Here is a 14,552-nt window from a genome sequence, read left to right as displayed (position 1 = left end):
TTTTTGTAGTTTGAGTGTCATTGTTGGCAAGGATATTAAGCATGCCTAACTGTGGTTGTGGAACATATTTGTGAAAATTACTTGCTTCTGTTGACTGCTGAAGATGTTTATTTATAATGGGACCTCAACATGCAATGTTCCCATTATCCTTTTGAAAATAGTCCTGGGGTCAAACAACCAGGCTTGTCACAGACAAATGCTTATGATGGCCCTCTTGGGTTAGCTTCATCTGCTTTTCTTTTGACTATATATTTATATTTGTCAATGTAGCTTATTTTGTCCTGCAAAGTATTATACTGAGTTGAAAAATAATTAATCAGTTTTCCACTCTTGCTTTTAAGGTTTAAACATTTATAAAGATTGTCTCGCCTAAAGGATTATTTATATAAAACAGATGTATGTACGCATGTTCTTAAACACATTCACACACACACACACACACACACACACACACACACACACACACACACACACACACACACACACACACACACACATTTAGTAGGAGAATGATTCCAAGAGCAGGAATGAGGCCCAATCTTTGGTTTAAACTAAAGGCTCTCCAGGTTTTCCTTTCACCAAGAAACATTCCATGGCTTCCCACTTTTTGACCTTTGCTTGGATCAACACCTTTCACCACCACCCCTGGAATTTCACAATAGGATTTGAGAATCCACACCTCTGATCTTCAGACACAAGGGACAGATTAATCTTTAGACAGATTCATTCTGCCTGCATTCATGAAGTCTAGGATCTTGTATGCCTATTGGAGTGAACATAATAAAGATACATGAAGGTGTCAAACTATAAGCTTAAATTTAAATTTTGTTCATGTAATTAAGTTATATCTTAAACCAGCTAGGGAGACAGATTGCTTTTATAACACAATCTCATGTGTGAGAAGGGATCCGTTTTGAGTTAATTGCTTTTAAGCATATAGATACATTTTAATTTCAAGCCAACAACACGTGTACTAAGAAACTGTGACGCCTTTCTGTAGAGTGCAAACTACTCCAGCAGTCTAATATAATTTTGTCTCCTTAGGAATATTTAGGAAAACTGATTAATTTGAGCTTGTTATGCTGACTGAATGTGTAGTTGATGTGTTGTCCCGATCAGGAATTAAACCTGGATGTTCAGTGGTTATGGCTTGGATAAATAGTTATATATTTAAAACACTTAATAGACACCTGATGAGAACAATATTTAAATCCACACATCTTGATAACTTCAAAACATTCCTCAAAATGTAAGTATTCTGAAAGAGGGAGTCAGAAACATGTGTCCATGACAGACATAATTGATGGAGTGACCTCATCACCTTCAGAGCTGCAGTAGGTAGGTCAGTCTTTATGGTTGGACTAAAAGTGTTGAGGTGTTGATTTACTGCCTGCCAAGGCAACCGGAGTCTTGACTTTCAAACTGTCTGGAAACTGGAAATTCTGACAGAATAACACTGGATGATTTCTTCAGTTGGCCCGTGAATGGTCTAGGTCACCAGCAGATGGCATCAGGCCACAAATAAATATATTCAATATTTAGGTTTTAGGTCTTAATTGCTGATGACGATACCTTTCTAAGTACTCAGACTAACAGTTGTCAACTGGTGGATGATAAACAGGTGAAATCCAAATGCTCATATATGAAAGGAGAGACCTGAAACATAGCTGAAGACTAGAATATCACAGATTCTTGCAAAATGATGCCATACGAACCAGTGCTATAGCAACACCCTATCATCATGAAGGCTGCTTTGGCATGAAGAAAATGTAAAAAATGTAGTCTATTTCTAAATACATTTGTAACTGATTTTAATTATATATCATTTATGTTACTATATTCTGATAATGCTGCTTGGAATGTAGTGCTATAGAGCTTAAAATTTTTAGTTTGAGGTTCATTGGAGTAACAAAGTATCACTGTTTCTTAATAATTCCACAACTTCAGTAGCTTCAATCTCCAGTGAGGTTTGTCCTGTGTCGATGAATAACCTGTGGTCACAGTATGTTTTTACAGTGGTTGGAGGTCAAGTTGTGGCTCAGTCTATCAGACAGATGTTAACCACTCCTACGCATGTTAGGATACTTGCAAGTCTTGACTAGATGTTCTCTGTACTAGAGATCTGACCACAGAAGAATCTCAAACAAGGAGTCACTAGGGTCACAGAGAGTATTTGGTGGTGGTGATATGTGAAAGTCTGTGTTTGTGTGTCAGTACAGCATTTTGTGGAACCATACACTTCAAAAAAAAAAAAAAAAAAAAAACAGCTGTAGAGCTAAATATAATTTTACATTTTTGATCTCTTAAACTGTCACTTATCTTTAATTGGTCTTTGTCAGGTGACATCACACCAGAGGTGGAAAGTAACGAATTACATTTACTCGCGTTACTGTAATTGAGTAGCTTTTTTGTGTACTTCTACTTTTTAAAGTAATTTTTTTTAATCTGTAATTTTACTTTTACTTAAGTATATTTTGTTTGAAGTATTGTACTTCGCTACATTTTAAAACACATTAATTACTGAGTTAAAAAAATAAAAATAAAATCGCTCCCTGGAAACTACGTCAGTAAATAATGGGCAGGAGGGCAAACTGGCGCTAAAATCACAAGAAAGATGCAGACGGACAAAACAGGTGTTAGTGGTGCAGACACCATTGAAAACGAAACCGCGTCATATTCTGAAGTTGAACTCGAAGGAAATTAAGTGAACCCCTGGCCATATTTATGCATAATTATGCAGTGTAAGCTGTGTTTGTCTAGGGAGACCAAACTAGCAGCTTATAAAATCTCGACAAGACATCAACCCTTCGCAAGCATGTAGAGGTAAGCTAAATAATTGCATCGTAGCAGGAGGTTTTGCACAAATTAGCCAAAAAGACTGGTGCGGAGTGTGCGATCTATATCGTCTGCGATAATATCATAATTGTTGTTTTAATGATGTGTGCGCGCATTTATAGTGCGTTCTTTCACTGTGTGATTCAGAATTGTAAAATAAAATTAAAATAAAATGATCTCAAAATTGAAGATAATAGGGCAGAAAATTTACATATTTATATCATTTCATATAGTAAATCAAAATCACAAAAAGAATGCCGTCTTTTCCTCCAAAAATCATCATGATTTTATATATATATATATATATATATATATATATATAACAACAGTTCAGTAAACAAGTTAAGAGACTTGTGTTTTAGAAACCATATTGCCTGTTTTTGCTCTATTTCTACAACAAAAAATAATTCCAAACACAGCCACCAAAGTACAGTTTTGCGTCTCTGAGCAACATGACAGTGTTTCGTTCCTGAATGAATCAACCATTTAAATGATTCGGTTCAATCGCAATGACTCACTTATTAACAGTGATTTGCTGACACATACTGCCCATTTTAATTTCACATTTAAAGTATCTTTTGATTTTTTGTAATAATTTTAATTTTAATAATTAATTTCTTATAATTTCAAATGAGAATTCAACATTTTATGTCTTGTATATCAAAACATTATTCATGCATTTGTAACTGCAGGTTAAATGCATTCTTGTCCTGCACTAAATAGTGTGTAAATACATCTAAATGCCACCTCCAATGAAGCTTCTGCATTTCCTCTGCATTGAAAAGATGAGTTTGTTGATACTGATTTGCCTGGTAACAGCCCAATTTAATTAAAAACAACTTGTTTGAGATTAATAGGCCTATCCCAGGGGTGTCAAACTCAGTTCCTGGAGGGCCGTAGCCCTGCAGAGTTTAGTTCTAACCCTGCCCCAGCACACATATCATGTAGTTTTCAAGTAAGCCTAAATGATTAGATTAGCTGGATCAGGTGAGTTTAATTAAGGTTATATCTAAACTGTGCAGGACTGTGTTTGACACCGTAAATCCCATTTTTGCCTCCCTCCCACTGTTAAAATGTAACTAAGTAATTTTTACTCTGAGTAAATTTTAAATGAGCTACTTTTTACTTTTACTTGAGTAGATTTTTAGACTGGTACTTTTACTTGTACTTAAAGGGTTAGTTCAGCCAAAAACGAAAATTATGTCATTAATGACTCACCCTCATGTTGTTCCAAACCCGCAAGACCTCCGTTCATCTTCGGAACACAGTTTAAGATATTTTAGATTTAGTCCGAGAGCTTTCTGTCCCTCCATTGAAAATATATGTACGGTATACTGTCCACGTCCAGAAAGGTAATAAAAACATCATCAAAGTAGTCCATGTGACATCAGAGGGTCCGTTAGAATTTATTGAAGCATCGAAAATACATTTTGCTCCAAAAATAAAAAAAATTACAACTTTATTCATCATTTTCTTCTCTTCCGGGTCTGTTGTGAACGCGACTGCTGTGCTGCTGACGTGTTCTCTGGTGCGCCCAATAACAAAGATAACACGTCAGCAGCGTCGTACGTCAGCGCCGTCACTGCAGTGTTGTGAACGCGCTCACAACAGACCCGGAAGAGAAGAAAATGATGAATAAAGTCATAATTTTTGTTATTTTTGGAGCATAATGTATAAAGAGTTCACTCAAAAACCATGAAAGACAGTTTTGGGGATGCTGTTGTCACAGGTACTGTGCTCTCAGGAGACAAGTGCATGACACAGGAGTAATCAGCACACAATATTTAATTCCAACTTCAAATCAAGAGAATAACCAGGAGACTGATAAATCAGAAGCATCTAAGAGAAAACTAAACATGATGGTGAATGAACCAAGACTAAGGGAGAGCTGAGGACTTACAAGCAAAACCAAAACAAAGGGAACCAACAAGATGATTAATACAACACAGGTGGAAACAACTAACTCCGACTAACTCTGGGGACTCAGGAGACGGAGGGCTGGACAGGCCTAGCGGAGGTGAAGGAGGGCTTTCTGGAATGGATTCAGGGGTGAGGGTAGGAGCTGAGAACTCCGGAGGTAACGCCATGTCGCTGAGAGGCCAGCGGGCTTGTGTCAGCCGGCAGGCTCAACTTCGTGGAGGCCGACAATCCTGGGCTGAGAATGAGGGAGAAACTTCAGAGGACTCGGGAGGAAAGGAAGGAGTGAGCTTATTGGAGTGGCATGTGGAGGGAGCTGGCTTGTGGTGAGCTGGAGCGTCTACATGCTTCCAGATGGAGCTGTGGAAGCAATGGAGCTGGCAGAGGCAGCCCATCGGCGAGATGCTGGGGAGCGAGCGCCGCCGTTTCCCCCGTGACCGCTAAGCAGGCCGGCGGCTCCCAGCCTGCGGGACGAACTGATGCCAACAGAGGTCCCCTCAATCCCCGCTCAGACGTGGCTGGCAGGCTGCATTGTACACCGAGACCTGCCGGCTGGAGTCCCTGAAGACAGCCATTTCGGGCTCTACTGAACTCGGGCAACACAGTCAGCCTCATCCAGTCCCACCTCCTCCCACCCCGCAACGTAACGAAGGCTGTTCTCCCTATAACATGTATACACGGGGACACGCGACAAGTACCGGCCCTCCGAGTAACAATCTCCGCCACCCCAGGTGCTTGGTCAGTCAAAGTAGGAATAGTGAAGGACCTACCCATGCCCATCCTGTTCGGAAGAGACTGGCCGGGATTTGACCACCTGCTGGCTGCCACCATGCAGCCTGCCAGCCTGAAAAGGAGCCACCGACCACAGGGATCAGTGAAAGGACCTCGGCGACACCCCGTTCTACTGGCCTTGGACAGCGGGAGATATGATAAGTCCCCTTCCCAAAATCCTAATCTGTTTTACGATGTCTTCCAACAGGTGACAGGAGGGGGCTCGGTTGGCCGAGCACAGCACGAAGATAACAGGCTGAAACACTGCTGGACGCAAGTGTGCGCAGTGGAGGGCAAAAAGTCACGGCCTGGACCCCATCCTCTCCTGCACTTCATTGTCCAGAACGGCCTGCTTTATTATGTCACACAGTGAAGGGGAGAGGAAAAACGGTTATTGGTAGTGCCACGCTCGACGGATACGGTGTTGGAATTGGCTTACGCCCATCCTCTAGCGGGACATCTCGGGGCAGCCAATACCAAGCAACGCATCCGTGACTGTTTTCACAGGCCCGGCCGAGATAAGGTCTTTACAGGGGATCTGTCTCTGGGGCTCTAGTTGTCCTGGTCTCTGCTGTCTTTCAGGGGTGTAGAGGTCCTTTCTAGGTGCTGATCCACCATCTGGGCTGGATACGTACTGGATCTGGGCGACTGCAGTGACCCTCTGACTTGGATATAGACTGGATCTGGTGGCTATGGTGACCTCGGAATAAGAGAGAAACAGACTAATATTAGCGTAGATGCCATTCTTCTAATGATGTAGCAAGTACATCGGGTGTTATGGGAAGTGTTCCCGGTTCAAGTTTACCTAATTAATGCAGCCTAAAAATCCTTTAACGGATTTGGATATTAGAAGTGTATTAGTGTGCTATGTGTAAGCCAGGTTAAAGAGATGGGTCTTTAATCTAGATTTAAACTGCAAGAGTGTTTGCCTCCCGAACAATGTTAGGTTGGTTATTCCAGAGTTTCGGCGCTGAATAGGAAAAGGATCTGCCGCCAGCAGTTGACTTTGATATTCTAGGTATTATCAAATTGCCAGAGTTTTGAGAACGGAGCGGACATGGAGGACTATAATGTAACAAGAGCTCGTTCAAATACTGGCTTTATAAGTAATAAGCAAGATTTTAAAATCTATACGATGTTTGATAGGGAGCCAGTGCAGTGTTGACAGAACCGGGCTAATATGATCATACTTCCTGGTTCTAGTAAGAACTCTAGCTGCTGCATTTTGGACTAACTGGAATTTGTTTACTAAGGCTATTGGCAGGTACCGCTCTCTGAAGACGCAAAGCCTAAAACCACTTTCTCGACCCCTAGTGGCCACTGGCAGTACCAGACCTTTCCCTTCGGGCTACACGGAGCTCCCGCCACATTCCAGCGGCTTATGGACATCCTGTTGTGACCACATCAGAACTACGCAGCCGCCTACCTGGATGACGTGGTGATCCACTCCAAGCATTGGGAGGACCACCTAGTTCGTCTGCGGAGGGTGCTGATGGAGCTACAAAGGGCTGGAATCACCGCCAACCATCACAAATGTCCCCTGGCTCTCACTGAAGCAAAGTACCTGGGTTTCCAGGTAGGGCATGGCCTCATCAGACCCTCGCCATCGAAGTGTGCGAGACGTGAATTTAAATTGTATTTATTTACAGAGGTATATGATGTCACACTTGACATGAAGACGTTGAGCAGCGCAAATCCATGAATGACTGTTCCGAAGTGAAGTAAACTTCAACAGATTTCCCCTGCTCAGGGAGTAGGGAGCAATAAACACTGTGTAGGGACCAGGTCAATGGGAACACAGTTCATGCACGGAGCTCACGTCTAACGAGCTGATTATCTCAATCAGGTGTGTTTACAAAGAGAGACATGCAAAATATGCAGAGCTGGGGGGCGCAAGGACTGGAATTGAGAACCGCTGCCCTAATTGCAGATTCATTAATTGGGGCATTAATATTTTTATACTTAGATTATTTGTGGGGATCAAACTGTAAAACCATGTGTCCCAACCAGACGTGACGTGATGCAATAAAAAGAATCTTTTCCATGTAGTTTTTGTCCTTACCACCCATGACAGCGACACGTGACAATAAGCAACATGGTATTCTATTTAAGGAATGTTTTTATTTTATTTTCTGTGACCTCGTGGCATGAACAACATACAAAATATTACAATGATAATCTCAGGTAGCGATTATGTGCTTTATTCAATGTTAAAAGTGTCTAATGTGAGTTTGAATATTATTTTGCGTGATCTTTATAGCCATAGTGAAAGTAACAATAGATATTTTACCTCTATATCTTGAAAATAAATTAGGCTAAAGCAAACTTACGTTAAAACTATGAACTCACTGCGAACCAACATCCATAACAAAGATGGTATCAGTCAGTCAGTCACTCACTCACTCAACTGTTCAGTCCATTCACATTTGAATCATCTATTTTCAGTGTCCACTTTTCTTTACTTCACACTTGCCATGTTTTTGCTGTCACGTTGTATCTACACTGGGCACGACAAAGCATTGCAAATCATTTGAACTTTGTGTCAGCATGTCATAAATAGAACGAGTCAGCAGTTTACTGTTTATTTGTTGTACCGTGCTGCGCTGCATCCAGTGTAGACAGCATCACTAGTTCTACTGTATTTTCACGAGTTCACGCTTACATATAATTAGCTGAATTATGGTAATGTATATTTGGCGTGCTGTCCAGGGAAGGGCTCCGAGCTCGGGAATGGCCCGAACCTAGAGTACCCCCCCCCTCCCCGTATAAGTGTAGAATGAAATTGAAATGAGGAGATGGGGCAGAGGAGGGATGCTGATAATCCGTTAATGGATAAAGGTAAGTCAGCTGTATTCATACTATGGTGCTGATTAACTTGAGTGCGCTCCAACGTTGCACTCCTCCCGAACCTTGTTTATAAAACATCATTCCACAAGTTCACGCTTACATATAATTAGCTGAAGTATGGTAATGCATATTTGGTGTGCTGTCCGGGGAAGGGCTCCGAGCTCTGGAATTGCCTGAATCTAGAGTACCCCCAAAAAGCAATTGAGCAAAGGACAGCCACTAGACTAAGAACACCCCCCAAAATAAGCACTGAGTACTGGCGGCAGCTGATGTTTTGAGACATCACCTGATTGGCAACCCGGAAGAGCCTACATACTCAGGTGGGAGCGACTTATGCCTTGGAAGGGTAGGCCCTACTGGCTGCTGGTATTGGACCATGTGGTCTGGGGCACCCGGTCGGGAGGGCTCAAGCCGATGCTCAATAGGAGCTCACAGCGTTGAAACGGGTGAGCCCTACCAGCCCAAGACTCACTGCATCAGACGGGTAAGCCTTGCCGGGCGGGGAGAGAGAAAAGGAAAACCCGACTGGAAGGGCTCTCGCAGCATCTGATTGGGTATCATGCTCAGAATATTGAATGGGTAAGCCTCGCCAGGTGGGGGGAAAAGACTTGAGGATGGCAGAGAGGGCTTGAACAGCGTTCAGCGGGAGGTCAAGACTCATGGCGTCAGACGGCTAAACCTCGCCAACTGTCGAACAGAAAGGTAAAGTTATGTGGCCGGGAAACTCTCGCCGACATCCGATGGGAGCACACAGCACCGAACGGGTAAGACTCGCTGACCGTAGAATGGAAAAGCTAAGGTTTCATTTTCATCAAAATAAATTTTAATTATCTGATTAATCAACAGAATAATCCACAGAAAACTCTGTTACCCAATTAATCGTAAGTGATGGCCTTATATGTAACATACACTGTAAAAAAAAGTCTGTAGTTTTTACAAAATAATTTTGGCAGCTGTGGTTGCCAGAATACTTTTGTAAAAAATACAGAAAACTGTAAACACAATTACGGCCAAAAACTGTAAATTTTACAGTATAAAACTGTTATTTACAAACAAGAAAATTTTAATGTAAACCAGTAAATTCAACAACGCACACTGCTATTAAAATCTGTTTTGTACCTTTAACATACTGACAACCACCATAATAATGCAGGTGGTAAAAGAGAAAGCCACATGAAGAATCGAAGTTCATCACAAGTAGCTTCGCCACAAGCAGAAGTTTATATTAATATATAGAAGGTGCACAAAGTCATTCATGCAAACACAAAACACCATCATGGTGACACACGATACTTAAACAATTCAATAAACTTTCATTAAACAGCAGAAGATGTAACATAAAGCCCAAATGTACAACTGATAACAACAAAAAACTATTAAAAAACATGATTATTTAAACAAAATACTTTCAAATGTGGAGCGTCACACAGGGAATTCTGGGAATATCAGTTTACAGTTTTTGACTGTAAATTATACATTGATTTGTTCTTTTTTTATTTCTAAAAACTGTAAAATTAACAGCATTTTACTGTAAAAAAATTACATGAAATGTCTGGTTAGATCTTTTACAGTTTTTTCCCTGTATATAGTACAGGAACTTACTGTTAACCTATTAACACTTTTTTTTTGTAGCGTTTTTACAAAATTGTACAGTTAAAATGACACTTATTTTTTACAGTGTAATATAATTCCCATGGAAGGGAGGTATGCATTGTAAATGACAGCAGTAAATGATCTGAATTTCTTGTGCTGTCACTATGATCGGCAAAACTGTACCTCAGTATGTATGCCTAAATTTTACAGAGCAAACATATGTATGATGGATTTCAGCCAAAATAAGATTCTGTGGGTTATATATGCTGAACTGGAAACATTTATTTTGACCCCTACCTTCCTTACCTTCTGTTGCTACAATTATTACTGAAGAAGAATTTCTTTCCAACACTTCAGACTGTGTTGAGCAAAGAGAAGGGTCTATGTAAAAATAAATCTGTTCATAGTGCAAGCTTTCAACATTTTTGCAGAAGCAGTAATCCAACACTGAACAAACACAGACCTGCCTACTCATTCAGGTTTTTTATGTGCCTTTACTAGTCTGACCATCTGCCAGAGAAAATCTGCTCTTAAAGGCCGTTACGAGACACTGAGGATGCATTGACCATTAAGAAACTTTGTCTTTTTGTCAATTCTATGCAACATTTTCATGCAATGTTTTATGGTCTATCTGAATTATCTTGTGCATGAAAAGGTCAGTCATTCTTAGATTTCATAGCTCAGCAATGTCTATTTAAAGAAAGATTAAATGTCCTCCTCCAGGGCTGTGGAAAGAGACAAATCTTTCCTTTACTATTCTGTACAAACCTCCAGCATTTCAGCAGTTTGTCTGGCAGGAGCAGGCTATGATAGACACAAAGATGTTGAAATGTTTAAATTTTCATTTTAGAACAATGGGAGAAAAAGGCATAATTTCAATAAGGCTTATTGAGTTTGTTTATGGACAGTGACATTAATATGAACTCTGCACTGTTAAAATGTTTAGTGTGAAATTACAGTATATTCAAGGTTAATAACTGCATTAATTTCACAGTGGGACTTCTCTTTTTTAACTGCACTCTCAGAAATGTCTTGTGAACAAACAGCATCATACTGTGTTTTCTACAGTGCAGATGTGCTCTGAAGGCTCCCAGCATGCAATGCAGCATGAAAAGAGTCATGTTGTAGAGTTTTTTAATTCTTGTTGGTTTTATTTGTGCTACTGAACTTGTTTTTGGTTCACTTTTAGCAGATTGTGTTTGGGTTTATTTTGTAATGTTGGTGTGACCAGGTATTGTGTTTCCCTGTTTCGAATGAATGGAAGGAGGGGCAATTAGAAGCAATGTGCATTACTATCGGGGTGCGTCACTTCTGATTATCCCAGGGGTTGTTCCTTTCGCTAGTAACCCATTGGCTATTGCTTTATTGTTTACGGCATTACTCTATGGTGTGTGGTTCTGTAAAGGTGATTCTATCTGGTAATGCTTTAAGCTGAGAGCTTCAGACAGGAGGTCCTTTCGATCCATTTGTCTTAAGTGTCAATTTTTGGAAATTGATAATTATACATCACCTGAAAGCTGATGAAATAAGCTTTCCATTAATGTATGGTTTGTTAGGAGGACAATATCTGGCTGAGATACAACTATTTGAAAATCTGGAATCTGAGGGAGCAAAAAAATCTAAATACTGAAAAAAATGCCTTTGAAGCTGTCCAAATGAATTCTTAAAAATGCATATTACTAATCAAAAATTAAGTTTTGATATATTTACAGTAGGAAATTTACAAAATATCTTCATGGAACATGATCTTTACTTAATATCCTAATGATTTTTGGCATAAAAGAAAAATCAATAATTTTGACACATACAATGTTTTTATTTTTTTATTTTTTATTTTTATTTTTTTTGGCTATTGCTAAAAATATACCCCAGCGACTTAAGACTGGTTTTGTGGTCCAGGATCACATTTGTGTGCTGGTGGTGGGTTGAACACTGTGTGAGGTGTTGCAGTATGGGGCACAGATTTGTGTGTTAGTGAGGTTTGTTTTCCTTTGAAGATTGATTTATAATATTCTGGTTCTTCTTCCCTCAGCCCTGTATGTGAATAAGAGTTTTTGTTTTGTGCTTTTGATATTATTATTGATGAGTGATGGTGTCAATTCCCCTTTTTGGTGTAAAAGATTTTATGGAAAGAGTCGAGGGCATGGTCTTCCATTATATGTTAAAGATTTTTATGTGATTTGACATAATAAAGAATTTTGTATTGTGCACGTGTTTCTGGACGATTTTAGTGCAACAAACTTGTGTGCCTTAATCTAGTTTCAGTTGTTTTCTGTGTTATACATCAGAGTGGCATAGTCGGGTTTCATTGCAATTGAGTAATTATTGTATTTATTGTAATATTTGGACCCTAGTGGTCTCTTCCTTGCTAGTCTGGCCACATTGGCTTATATAGTAGGTGTTGTTTTTATTTGTTGAGTGTTACCATTGTTGTGTTTTGGATGTCGAGTATTGATGTCATATCTTTCGAAGACGTTTCTCAGCAGTTGCTTCATGTTAATGCTAATAATAGTTTTATTCAGGAAATTAGCTTATTTCATATTCTAGCTTGTCATCGTTTTGAAAAAAAAAAAATGTTTTCATTTGTCACACTTCTGACATGACTAGATCAGAAAGGGTCAAAGAGCCTAAACAAATGCTAATCAATAATCACCATTATGGTGAATTTCTCACAGTGGCAGTTAAAGACGTTATAATGTGAATTCACAGTAAAACAAATACAGATTTCTGGCATGAAACTCAATCTGACATAATGACATCATATTACATGGCACAGCTGATTGGTTCTACTCCTTTATCAGCAGCCAATGAGCTTGCTGCTTAACATTCAAATACCTGGCTATTGTTTGCTGGAGCAGTTCACAGCGCACTTCAGAAACCCTCCACCTTCCTCAGCTCCACCTATATAGATCTGCTATGAGGATGCATTGAATGCAGAGTTGAGAGAATCAAACCATTATAAATCCCAGAAGACACTGTGGTGAACAACGTATGAAAGCCTGCAAATTTTAATCTATTCGCTGAAGAGATTCCCACCGCAAGGTTGCAAATATGTGACGATTCCTGAAAGTATATATTTGTCGTTTTGTTTTGATTAATTAACACAGGCAAAGAATATGTAATATTTTACATAGCCTAATCATTTTCACAAATACATGAGGTAAATAAAAAGCTATAAAATAATATTCCAAAATTGAATTGAATAAAGGTGTAATTACACAAACTTTATTTTAATTAACAAAATGGCCAAATTTTGGAAAGACTAAAAAGTTAACATTTTGAGTGATATTGTTTCATTATAGATTTGTAATACAGATATTTGATAGTAACATTGATTTAAACAGAAACTGCATAGATGTTGGATGGTAGAACTGTTTTAGAAAGTCTGAGAAACATTAGGAAACTGGTTTCCTAGCGGAATCAGTCATGAGTTTACTTATTTGGCTATTTTTGTTTTTATAACATTGAGATTTAAGAAACGCATGTGTGAACAATTAATCCTTGCAAAGTAAATTAACCTTTTGTTGTAATTGGTTTTCAGTAACCCATCTAATCACTACAGATGCAATTCTCAATTGTGCCCGTGACAAAAATTATAAACAAAAATGATAAACCAGAAGTGATCCCAAATCCTATTCTTCAGTCATGTCCTGCTCCTTGGTGAGATAAAACTGCTCCATTGCAAAGTTCTTTTGATTATTTATTTTATATGGTAAAAGCCTTCCACAAGATATATTAAATACAATTATGATTGACCAATACCATAGTATGGGAATGCGTTATTTCAATGATTTGAATTTCAGAATATACATTTGGACAAATACAGAAAAATACATTATCCACATTTATGTATGCATTTATGAATTTATTCATTCCCATATGTAAGCGTAATAATTAATCATGTATGTTTTCATTGACATTTACCACAAAATTCACAAATCTTTATACACTTTACATACTCGATAAATATTTTAGACTGTTGACTTTGTGATAGTATTTCACAATTCTTTCATTCTGAGTAATAATTTAGTCTGTTTGTTTGTTTGTTTATTTATTTTATCATTAGCATATTTAGTCATCGGGGCTAAACAGTGGATCAGTGGGTAGCAGTGATGCGCGGGTCAGTGTATAAACAACCCGCACCCGACCGACGTTTTCAATTAACCCGCCCGCAACTCGGACCGCAAAAAAAGAAAAAGAAAATATTGTACCCGACCCCCTTCCTGACCCGCATTTTTTAAAAGTAGTAATGCTCATCGTAGGGCATGGGGCGTAGACTTGGGGGGACGCGAGACGTGTCCCTATCAATGTCCAGCGACTGCCAAACTGTCCCTAGCGATAATTTTGAAAAAAACAATTAAATATATGTATATGTTTTGTAATTTCGCATCTGATGACGCATCTTAACATCATACCATTGATATTATTACCTAAAAAGTTAAAGTACCGTAAATAGGCTACGTTAGAAAACGGCGCGCTTTCAAGGACGCGCATTTATTATTTTTAAATGGGCGGAATGTAGTCACTCACCGGACAAGAAGCGCAACAGCTGATGATACTGAACTGCAGTGTGCCGGTTAGAGCGGTTC

This window comes from Cyprinus carpio, chromosome A15 (genome assembly GCF_018340385.1).
Source record: "Cyprinus carpio isolate SPL01 chromosome A15, ASM1834038v1, whole genome shotgun sequence".
Lineage (NCBI taxonomy): Eukaryota > Metazoa > Chordata > Actinopteri > Cypriniformes > Cyprinidae > Cyprinus > Cyprinus carpio.
The sequence above is the reverse complement of the archived record's forward strand: the minus strand, read 5'-3'. Positions refer to the sequence as shown.